Genomic DNA, 10,226 nt, shown 5'->3' with positions numbered 1-10,226 from the left:
ACTGATGTGATTCTGCAATCTGTATACGGGGTAAAAATGGGAGTTCATATCCCGCTTGGATCAAAGTGTGAAATATGATATATCAAGAACTATGTAATGTTTTGAACAACCAACAATAAAAATTAATTTAAAAAATAAAGAAATCTTGGGACAAAAAAATAAAAAGGTGAATTCCTAACTCAAACCAAGGGAAGGAAGCTCAAAGCACAAAGATAGGGACATTTTCTAAAATTTGTGGACAAAAAGTCTACAGAAATGTGAGATCTGAGGGGAACAGAGGACCATTTTAGCTCCTAGGGGGTTTTCAGCTTTGGGAAAATTGGAAGCAGACCCCTGGGCAGGTGCAGCATCACTCCAGGAGGTTGTACAGAAACACAGAAGGAATTGGAGAGTGCCCAACATTCCGGGTAGATACACAGACTTGGCCAAGCAGCAACAGCAAGCAGCTGATGCAGACTGAGTAAATTCCATGGGGTGCAGTAAGGACCTGGAGATGTGTTTTGGGGAAGCAATCTCAACCTCTATGATAGCTAATTTTATGTCAGCTGGACTGACTACAGGGTGCCCAAATACTGGCCTGAATATTATTCTGATGATGTCTGTGTGAGGGTGTTAGACTGAATAAAGCAGATTGCCTTTCCCAGTGTGAGTGGGCCTCATCTAATCTGTTGAAAATCTAAATACAACAAAAGACTAAGAAAAGGAGAACTGTTTTTGAGTTGAGACATCAGTCTTCTACTGTCTTCAGGATTGGATTTGGACTAGAACTCATGCCACAGGCTTACTTGGGTCTCCAACTGGCCAACTTCAGGCCTTAGGTCTTCTCAGCCTCTATAACTACAGGGCCAGTTCTTTACAATAAACCTCTTTTTTCCTCCCTCCCTCCTTCTACTCCTGTTCTTCCTCCTCTTTCCTCCTTTGTATCTATGTCTGTGTGTATACATATCTTGCATAAATTGTTTCCCTGAGGAATTCTGAATCAGTTATGACATATTTTATCACATACTTTTGTAGATTGTGTTAATTATGCTAATAATGCAGGGATATATGCTTCTTTAGAAAGCATCTAAAAATTAGAGAGAGATACAGTCCCATCTGTTATCACCCTGAAACCTACTTCCCTCCCTTTCTCCAGCAATAACTGAGATTCATTCCTGCTATGTTGAGTGATATTTTTCCAGTAGAAAAAATTATTGACTGGAAATCAATGAGAATACAAATTCTCTCCCTCCCTCTCCCTCTTTAAAGAGAACCACTGGAAATGTTAAGAACTTAATAAATACAGGGCAAAAAAAAGCTTCAGGTGAGATGCTGGAAATACCTTAGTAAGCCTAGATTAATTCACGCAGGTTCTTTTAATAGAAGGAAAATGCAGTGAAAGATTTGGGTTTAAATGACCAATTGATACAATATATTGAAGTGAAGAAAGGAAGGAAAAGAGAACAGAAGGAAGGGAGAGAGAAATTCACATTCCTGCGGTTTCCTCCATATAAGGCAAATCTCTGCTGATACTGATTACTTTTTTTTCTAAATGCAGCTTCATTGCTCCATATTGATGAGTTGAGGCATTTAAGAAAAAAGGATGGACTGTCTGTCATGTGCGGATCATTAACAATTTATTAGGAGATGGATGTTTGAAAAAAATCTAAAACATTTTAAAAACCCTTGTCTAAAAAGTTTCACAGAGCAGAATTCATTCCTAAGGCACAAACACTCAAGACCTTCACACGTGTGTTAATTCCTTCTTCATATGTTGTAGTGTAGTCACATGGTTATCATTTCATCAGATGCATCTGATACTCTGATTATTCTGAAAAAGTAATCTGGTGATGAAAGAACAAGTGTAGCTTCCAAAAGTGCCATATGTACTCCTAAGGGCCACCATGCCCAGGGAGATTTTTTTCTGGCTTCTTGTCCAGGGCACAGTCCTTGGAACCAGGACTTTTAGGGCTTTTTACCCAATCATATGCCATATGACCAAATCAATGACTTCACAATTCTATGAAATATCAAGCAGAGAGAAATTCCTTCACATATATGAGAGATAAGTCAAAGATGAATTACCTGAATACCAGTGGCAGAGAAATCCCTAGTTATAGAGAGTGTCTTCTTCTTTTACAGCCAGTATTTGCAGAGAAACTTGTATAATCAAGTAATAATTTGTTATGGGTTTTCTTTCCTGAAACAGAAGTCTCTAGAGGCTCTAAAGAAGAGACCATTTGTATTAGTCAGCTTCATGTTAGTATAATGAAATACCTGAGGCAAGTAACTTGCAAAATGAAAAGGTTTATATTATGGTTTTGAAGATTTTAATCCAAGATCAGGCAGCCTCCATTGTCTTGGGCCTCTGGGAAGGGTGGCAAATCATAGCAGGAATGCCTGAAGGATCTAACCACTTATATCATGATCCAGGAAAACAGAAAGACTGAGAGAGTGAAGTCCCACAATCTCCCCTTGAACGCATGTGCCAAATGCCCTAAGGACCTCCCATATGACCTCACATCCCAAAGATTCCACACCTCCCAGTAATGCCCTCTGGGGACAAAGATGGACACATTGAGGAGGTATACTTATCCAAACCACAGTACGACCCTTGCTCTCTCTTTTTCCCAAACTGAGGCAAATGTGGCTTATGACAAGTCTGAGCAGAGAATTTCTTAAACTCTATCTGGAAGCCAGATTATTTTCCATCTCATATAATTTTCAAAGTATTCATTAGAATGTATAATTATTTGGGGATTATGATAATGACACACCTGGACAGGAGAAATAGTGTCAAGTCCTTTGCTCAATTCCAGAACATTACAAAGGATTTGGTGAGATGAAGAACCCTCCTCTTGAATAAATCTACAGAGCTGGGAGAGGATCCCTTAATGGTTGAGCCATTTCCTAAACATTCATTCCAGGTTGAGAATCAGGCCCATCTATTCAATGACTGAAGAACCATGTAGCAAGAGAGACAGCAACAAAATAGTCCCTGTCCTGGGGGGAATGATAGTCATGTGCATAAACAGACATAGAAAACTTGATCCCCTTGCTACCACATGTGCATCACTCAGGGCCCGGTGCACAGCAGGTGCTCAGAGTGCAATGGAGGCAGGACAGAAAAAGGCAGATAGTGCATGCATATGTGTGTGTGAAGTAGGGGCCAAGAAAGGTTTAAGGAAGGATTCGTGCAGATAAAGTCTGAGTAGTATTTTGAGCATGCTGGCTTTAGAGTCAAGCCAGTGTGTTTCAAATTTCGACTGCAATTCATTAGCTATGTGGTTGTGAACAAATTCCTGAATTTTTCGATACAATTTTTTACAGTTTTATTCATGAATTTTAATTATACAGAATGATGTGTTTCATGGTGGCAAGCAAATAAAATACCTTCACCGTATGCAGCCTCCCTTGCCATACTCTCCCTGCTCCCAATGACGCACTTTTAAATATATATATATATATATATATATATATATATATATATATATATATATATATATATTAGTTGTTAGTGGATCTTAATTTTTATTTCTTTATATGCAGTGCTGAGAATCAAATCCAGCACTTCACACATGCTAGGCAAGCGCTGCATCACTAATCTACAATCCCAGACATACTGCCTCGCTTTTTTTTTTTTTGGTACCTGGGATTGAACCAGGAAACACTTAGCTGCTGAGCCACATCCCCAGGCCTTGCCTTTTTATTTATTTATTTTTTATTTTGAGACAGGATCTCACTAAGTTGCTTAGGGTCTTGCTACTTTTTTTCTTTTCTAATAGTCTCCTGGTTACTTTCATGTAATTGTTTCTCCCACTAGATTCTACATACATGGGAAAACATGTGACACTTGTATTTCTGAGTCTGGCTTATCTTGTTTAACATTATGATCTCCAGTTCCATCCATTGTCCTGAAAATTACATGATAAATTCCAGAATATTTCTAAACCTCAGTTTTCTTATCTTTAAAATGGGATTGATAATATCTACTTTGAAGAATTCCTCTAAGAAATGAGATAATAGAGGTCATGCATGCCTGTAATCCCAGTGGCTTGGGAGGCTGAGGTAGGAGGATTCCAAGTTCAAAGCCATCCTCAGCAACTTAGTGAGGCCCTAAGCAACTTAACGAGAACCTGTCTCAGAATAAAAAATAAAAAAGGGCTGGGGATGGGGATAGGGCTCAGTGGTTAAGTGTCCCTAGTTAAATCTCTTGTACAAAAAAAAAAAAAAAGGAAGAAACAACATATGTTAAACTCTTAACATGAGTGTGCCTGGTACTCTAGGTAAACAGAGGTGATTATTGTTATTTGAAAGAGAAGTGAGCTTAGGCAACTACAAGTAACTTAATAAGGGTGGAATGGGCCAGATGTGTAGGATTCAAGGGAGAAGAAGCTGGAAGGGCAGGATCACATTTTAAATGGCCTTACAGATTAGCATTTAAGCTCTGGTAAATACCAAGAGAGCCAGTAAAGAGCTTAAGTAGGATAGAAGAGAAGGGTTGCGAAGAGAGGAAGGGAAGAAGTCTACTTTTCTCAGTATATATTGACATACATATATATATATATATATATATATATATATATATATATATTCAACATACCTACTTGCTGTAGAGTCCTCGCATGATTGAAAGAGAGACCATGAGTTCAGAAATTCTTACTTTCTAAACCATTGACAGTGGAATGAAATTTTCATACTTTAATTAACTTTAACAAAAAGAGGCACTTTCTTGTACTAAGTTTAGATGCTTAGTTTAAGCACACAGGAAGCAGGCCTGGAGTTAGGCACACAGTAGGCTCCAATTAGGCTCTTTTACTCACTCCCATTTTCCCACTTGCTACCAAAAAGATACATGAACACATTTATGTACTATTTTCAAGTTTTCTGTCATTTTCTGAGGTGAATAAAGAAGACCTGAGAACACAAGTACTGATCCTAAGTTGGAAGGGAACTTGCCAAAATAGGAATTCTCTACCTATCAGCCCTTGAATCCTGGAAGAATTACTGTTCTTCAGTTTTTCCATCTGTCAAGTCGGGGTGATATCACCTATCCTCATTAGGGTTGTTGTGACTAGTAATAGAACTGCTCGGGTTGCCTGACCCCATAGAGGGCATTAAATAAATGGTAACTAAGCAGGCTGCTGCTTCTCTTGAACTGGATAGTGATGGTAAAGAGATCCTAATACCTATCAAAGAGGTCTCAGAAATGGGAACTCCAGAAAAAAAAGTAGCCCCTAAACACATCCCTCTGTCTGTCTCTTAAAAAAAATCAAACAAAACAAAAATAAAAGCACAACTCCATTCAGGGTCTGTTTTGCACAATTTCAAAATAGGCAAATTTTATTTTCAACTTTCACTATCCTTAGCTTTATAAATATTAAGGTTAAACATACATAGCATAACACTTATCATTTAAACATTTAAGTTTACAGTTGAGTGTGTTAAGTACATTTACACTGATGTACATCCAACATCCAAAATTCTTCATCACAACAAACAGAAACTCTGTCTCTCTTTCTCTCCTGTGGAACCAATGGTCCTGATGCTTTCACTTTTACTCAACACATACCATCAGGAAAGGAGAGAGCTGAGAATCATTAACACATTGGTGCAAATGTGCTTAATGTGTTATTTCTAAATGAGAGTTTCTGAATTTTAAAATTAGGACCAAAGGGAAAGGAATACAAGGATGTGATGTGAATATTAAATTGTCCAGTTTCCAGCTGAGGTCCCTGTGTGTGATTCCATGCAGGCCTAGGGACCCCTTAGAGCATCTCAGAGCTATGGAGATCTTTGCCCAAAAGCACAACTTTGCTCCTATCGGACTAGAACTTCTTCATCTTATGTGCCAATTCCAAAATCAGCCCATGTTAACCATTACATACATATAGGAAATATAAAAATTAATCATACATGCATATCAAACTACTATCATTTAGTTTTCCACTGGGAGGGAAAACTCTTATACTAGAGAAGTCTTTTTCAGTTCAAATTATGGTTCAAGACAAACTGCAGCACACATTTTCACAGCTTCTTATTCAGTTCTAATCTTCCTGCTGTGAATTTACTAACCTTTCTATTATCTTTTTCTTATGACAGGCTGCTTCGCTGCCTTGCCACATCTGCCAATTCATTATCCTCTTGTTAGTAGTTAACCAACATGATTACATTATTACCTGAAATGCAATCATCCTACAGGGAAAGACATGCAACCTAGCAAGTATTTTTTCTTTCTAAAAATCATATACACTGTATTCTCAGAAGTTGTTAATAAACTACAAGGATTCTTTATTGTTCAATGGAATATCACCTTTATCAAATGGTAATGTTACAGTTTCAGCCTGTCAAATCCAGTGACCCAAACTCATGCTTTCTCTTTGTAGTGCCTTTCATATTCCTCTCCATTACTCCTATCTATCTAGTCTTGCTGGGGTTGGTATCAGGAAAATGATGGATAAACATCAAGTCTGGAAGAATGTGGGAACTATAGCCAAGGTTAATTACTGAGTGTTGGGGTGACAGACAAAAAGCTGGAAATGGGGCAGGGGGCTGGAGGAGGAGTAGAGAATAGTTGTAGGAGGGATGAAATGCCAAAATGGTGGACCCAAATTCAGGAACTGATGTAAAAATGGGAGGGGAGAAACCAGAGACCAAAGTGGGAAATAGGAAGGGGGAAATTTAATCTTTCAAATAGCTTTCTGCTGACTGCTTTAAATACTTAAAGATAAGAATTTATGGTATTTAAAAATATCTTCTTCAGGGGGCTATGGGTGTAGCTCAGTGGTAGAGCATGTGTGAGTCCCTGGGTTCAATCTCCAGCACAAGAAAATATTTCAAATAAGTAACTAAACAAATAAAGAACATATCCCTTAAACCAGCTGAAATCAGGTACTGAAGGTGGGATGGTGGCATTAAATTACAAAAACAAAACAAAACTTCCCTGGTGGTGATAAGAAAGTTGCCAGAATTAACCATTGCTTCAGCCCTTCTCTACACATGCACATCCATCTACTACACTACTTCTAGATAAGTCTTCATTAGTCTGATGTTTTAGAACCCTTCAGTGGCTCTCCATTTCCTTCTGAACTTGACCAGGTCCTTAACCCATTGTAGGTGACACTTCACAGTACTGTCTGACCCACTTTCTCAGTCTTGGCTTCTAAGGTTTGCTGGCATCTCTCTTATTGCTTTGCTGGAGTTTCTGCCATGTCTTTGGACACAGTTGGGTATCACTTGGTTAATTTCTGCATTACAAAGGTCCTTCAAGGGTTAGGGCCAGGTATAGGTGTTAGTATGAAAATTCAGGATGGAGCAGGATGCAGGCAGGGATTGATGTTTTGTCTTGTTCTCATTGCTCCTGACCCTTGGAAATTATTCCTTTCAGGGCACCATTCCCTGGACCGCAAGCCCATGACTATGGTCTTATAACCACTAGAATCTCAGAATAGCCCTATCCCTGTTTTACAGGACACCTCTAATCCCTGCACAGGGTTTTCATTTGTGTCTGCTTTCATGCCTCCCAGATACCTCATTTCCTTCCAAGCACTCAGAAAATGACAACCCATGCCCCTTCTCCCTAGGCCACAGGATCTTCCCAGGCATATAGCAATGACTGTGGCCCTATGATCAGTGGGGTTGGAACACTGCTTGGTTATTAGACCCTCAAGAACCAGACAGTTATATACTCAATCTCCAAAAGCTAGGCCACCTGTCCAGACTCTGTAGAACAATGGAGCCTGGGTCTATTTCCTGCTTTCCTGCAGTTTCACTTCTGCATTGTCTGGATGCACTTAGATAACTTACCTCTGTGCCTGTCCCTCCAATTCCTCTCCTCTGCTCTTCTGAGGCCAGGTCTTAGCATTAGTTCCTGACAGGACCCTTCTTGGCTCCTGCCAGTTGCTTAGAATTCAGTTGGATTAGCCATGGCCCTTCTAGTCCTAGGTGGACAAGATTTATATTTGGGAAACTTTCTCCAAGGCCATAGCCTCTGCTTCTACTTCATCCTGTACTTGGTCACATCCAAGGCTTTCTTAAATAATTCAGATTCCAAATAACCCTCCCTTTACTGGCACACTTCACAGCTGGCCTAATATGATTCCCTGTTAGGAGACAACACTTAGAAGGAACTGTTAAAATTAGACCATAGATAAAGATTTTGTGACATGGAGAAGTGTTTATGTTGTGCTAAGTGGAAAAGGCAGATTGCAAGATAGTTTACGTTTGTATGTGTTCAGTCCAAGTAGGTGCACACATGAAGACAGCTTGGAAGGACATTTGGCAATGTGTTTACTGTGTTTTCTCTGGGAGATGGAATTATGGAAGTCTTTTAATTGTCTTCTTTTTGTTTATCACTATCATCTAATTATTCTACAGTAAATTAGTACTGTTTTTTAATAAGAAAAACAATAAAAAGAATTTGTTAATTTTACAAATATACAATGTAAGATATCTCTAGGTTTCCCAGTTCCCAGAAACAAAGAAGAGGTCCAACTGAGAGCATGAGCCCAAGAGTGGAGTCAGATTTAGCAGCAAGAGGTTGTAGACAAGTGCCAGAGTGTTGGTTCAAGCTCCAGAGGATAGGGGAAGATACTTAAGACTTTAAGCAGCTTGCTTGAGTTTGCATTCCAGCCACAATTAATAGCTGTGCTACCCAGGGAAAGTTGCTTCACCTTTCTATGCCTTGTTTTTTTGAAATGAAAAAAAAAAATGGGAGGATCCAACATGGCGGCCGGCGAGGAAGCTGCACTTTCAATATCTCCACATTAACGGGATCAGAAACACCAATTAAAACAGCTACATTCTACCTACTGAGGATCTTCTAGCAAAATTCCGTTGAAAGGAGACCTGCCGAGAATTAGTAAGTTTATTAGACGTGACAGTTTGCCCCAGACAAGTGAAACTTGACTGGCAGCGCGGGCTCAGAGTCCAATCCCGCGGCCACCCGCCGCTTCTGCAAGCGGCAGGCGGCCCAGAGCAGCGCGGCAGAAGGGTCCCCGCCCGGCCAGCAGACAGCTCCCGCCATCCCGGCTACCCTGGCGGCCCTGCTCTCGCTCGGCGAACAGCCACCCCACCCGGCTGGTTCTTAGCCACGCGGCTGCAGTCACCCGGCTTTACAAGCGGCCCCCGGCGGCCCTGCTCGGCGAGAAGGGTCCCCGCCCGGCCGGCAGACAGCTCCCGCCATTCCACTCTTGTTCTGCAAACAGCCACCCCGCCCGCCTGGTTCTTAGCCACGCGGCTGCAGCCACCCGGCTTTACAAGCACCCCCGGCGGCCCTGCTCGGCGAGAAGGGTCCCTGCCCTGCCGGCAGACAGCTCCCGCCATTCCGCTCTTGTTCTGCAAACAGCCACCCCGCCTGCCTGGTTCTTAGCCACGAGGCTGCAGCCGCCCGGCTTTACAAGCGCCCCCAGCGACCCTGCTCGGCGAGAAGGGTCCCTGCCCGGCCGACAGACAGCTTCCGCCATCCCGGCTACCCTGGCGGTCCCGCTCTTGTCCTGTAAACAGCCACCCCGCCCGCCTGGGTCTTAGCCATGCGGCAGCAGCCACCCGGCTTTACAAGCGCCCCCGGCGGCCCTGCTCGGCGAGAAGGGTCCCCGCCAGGCCGGCAGACAGCTCCAGCCATCCCGCTCTTGCTCTGCAAACAGCCACCCCGCCCGCCTGGTTCTTAGCCACGAGGCTGCAGCCGCCCGGCTTTACAAGTGCCCCCGGTGGCCCTGCTCAGTGAGAAGGGTCCCTGCCCAGCCAACAGACAGTTTCCGCCATCCCGGCTACCCTGGCGGTCCCGCTCTTGCTCTGCAAACAGCCACCCCGCCCGCCTGGGTCTTAGCCACGCGGCTGCAGCCACCCGGCTTTACAAGCGCCCCCGGCGGCCCTGCTCGGCGAGAAGGGTCCCCGCCAGGCCGGCAGAGAGCTCCAGCCATCCCGCTCTTGCTCTGCAAACAGCCACCCCGCCCGCCTGGTTCTTAGCCACGAGGCTGCAGCCGCCCGGCTTTACAAGCGCCCCCGGCGGCCCTGCTCAGTGAGAAGGGTCCCTGCCCAGCCAACAGACAGTTTCCGCCATCCCGGCTACCCTGGCGGTCCCGCTCTTGCCCTGCAAACAGCCACCCCGCCCGCCTGGGTCTTAGCCACGTGGCTGCAGCCACCCGGCTTTACAAGCGCCCCCGGCGGCCCCGCTCGGCGAGAAGGGTCCCCGCCCTGTCGGCAGACAGCTCTCGCCATTCCGCTCTTGCTCTGCAAACAGCCACCCC

Source organism: Callospermophilus lateralis (genome assembly GCF_048772815.1).
Source record: "Callospermophilus lateralis isolate mCalLat2 chromosome 12 unlocalized genomic scaffold, mCalLat2.hap1 SUPER_12_unloc_2, whole genome shotgun sequence".
NCBI classification, from domain to species: Eukaryota; Metazoa; Chordata; class Mammalia; order Rodentia; family Sciuridae; genus Callospermophilus; species Callospermophilus lateralis.
This window is presented reverse-complemented; position numbering follows the sequence as displayed.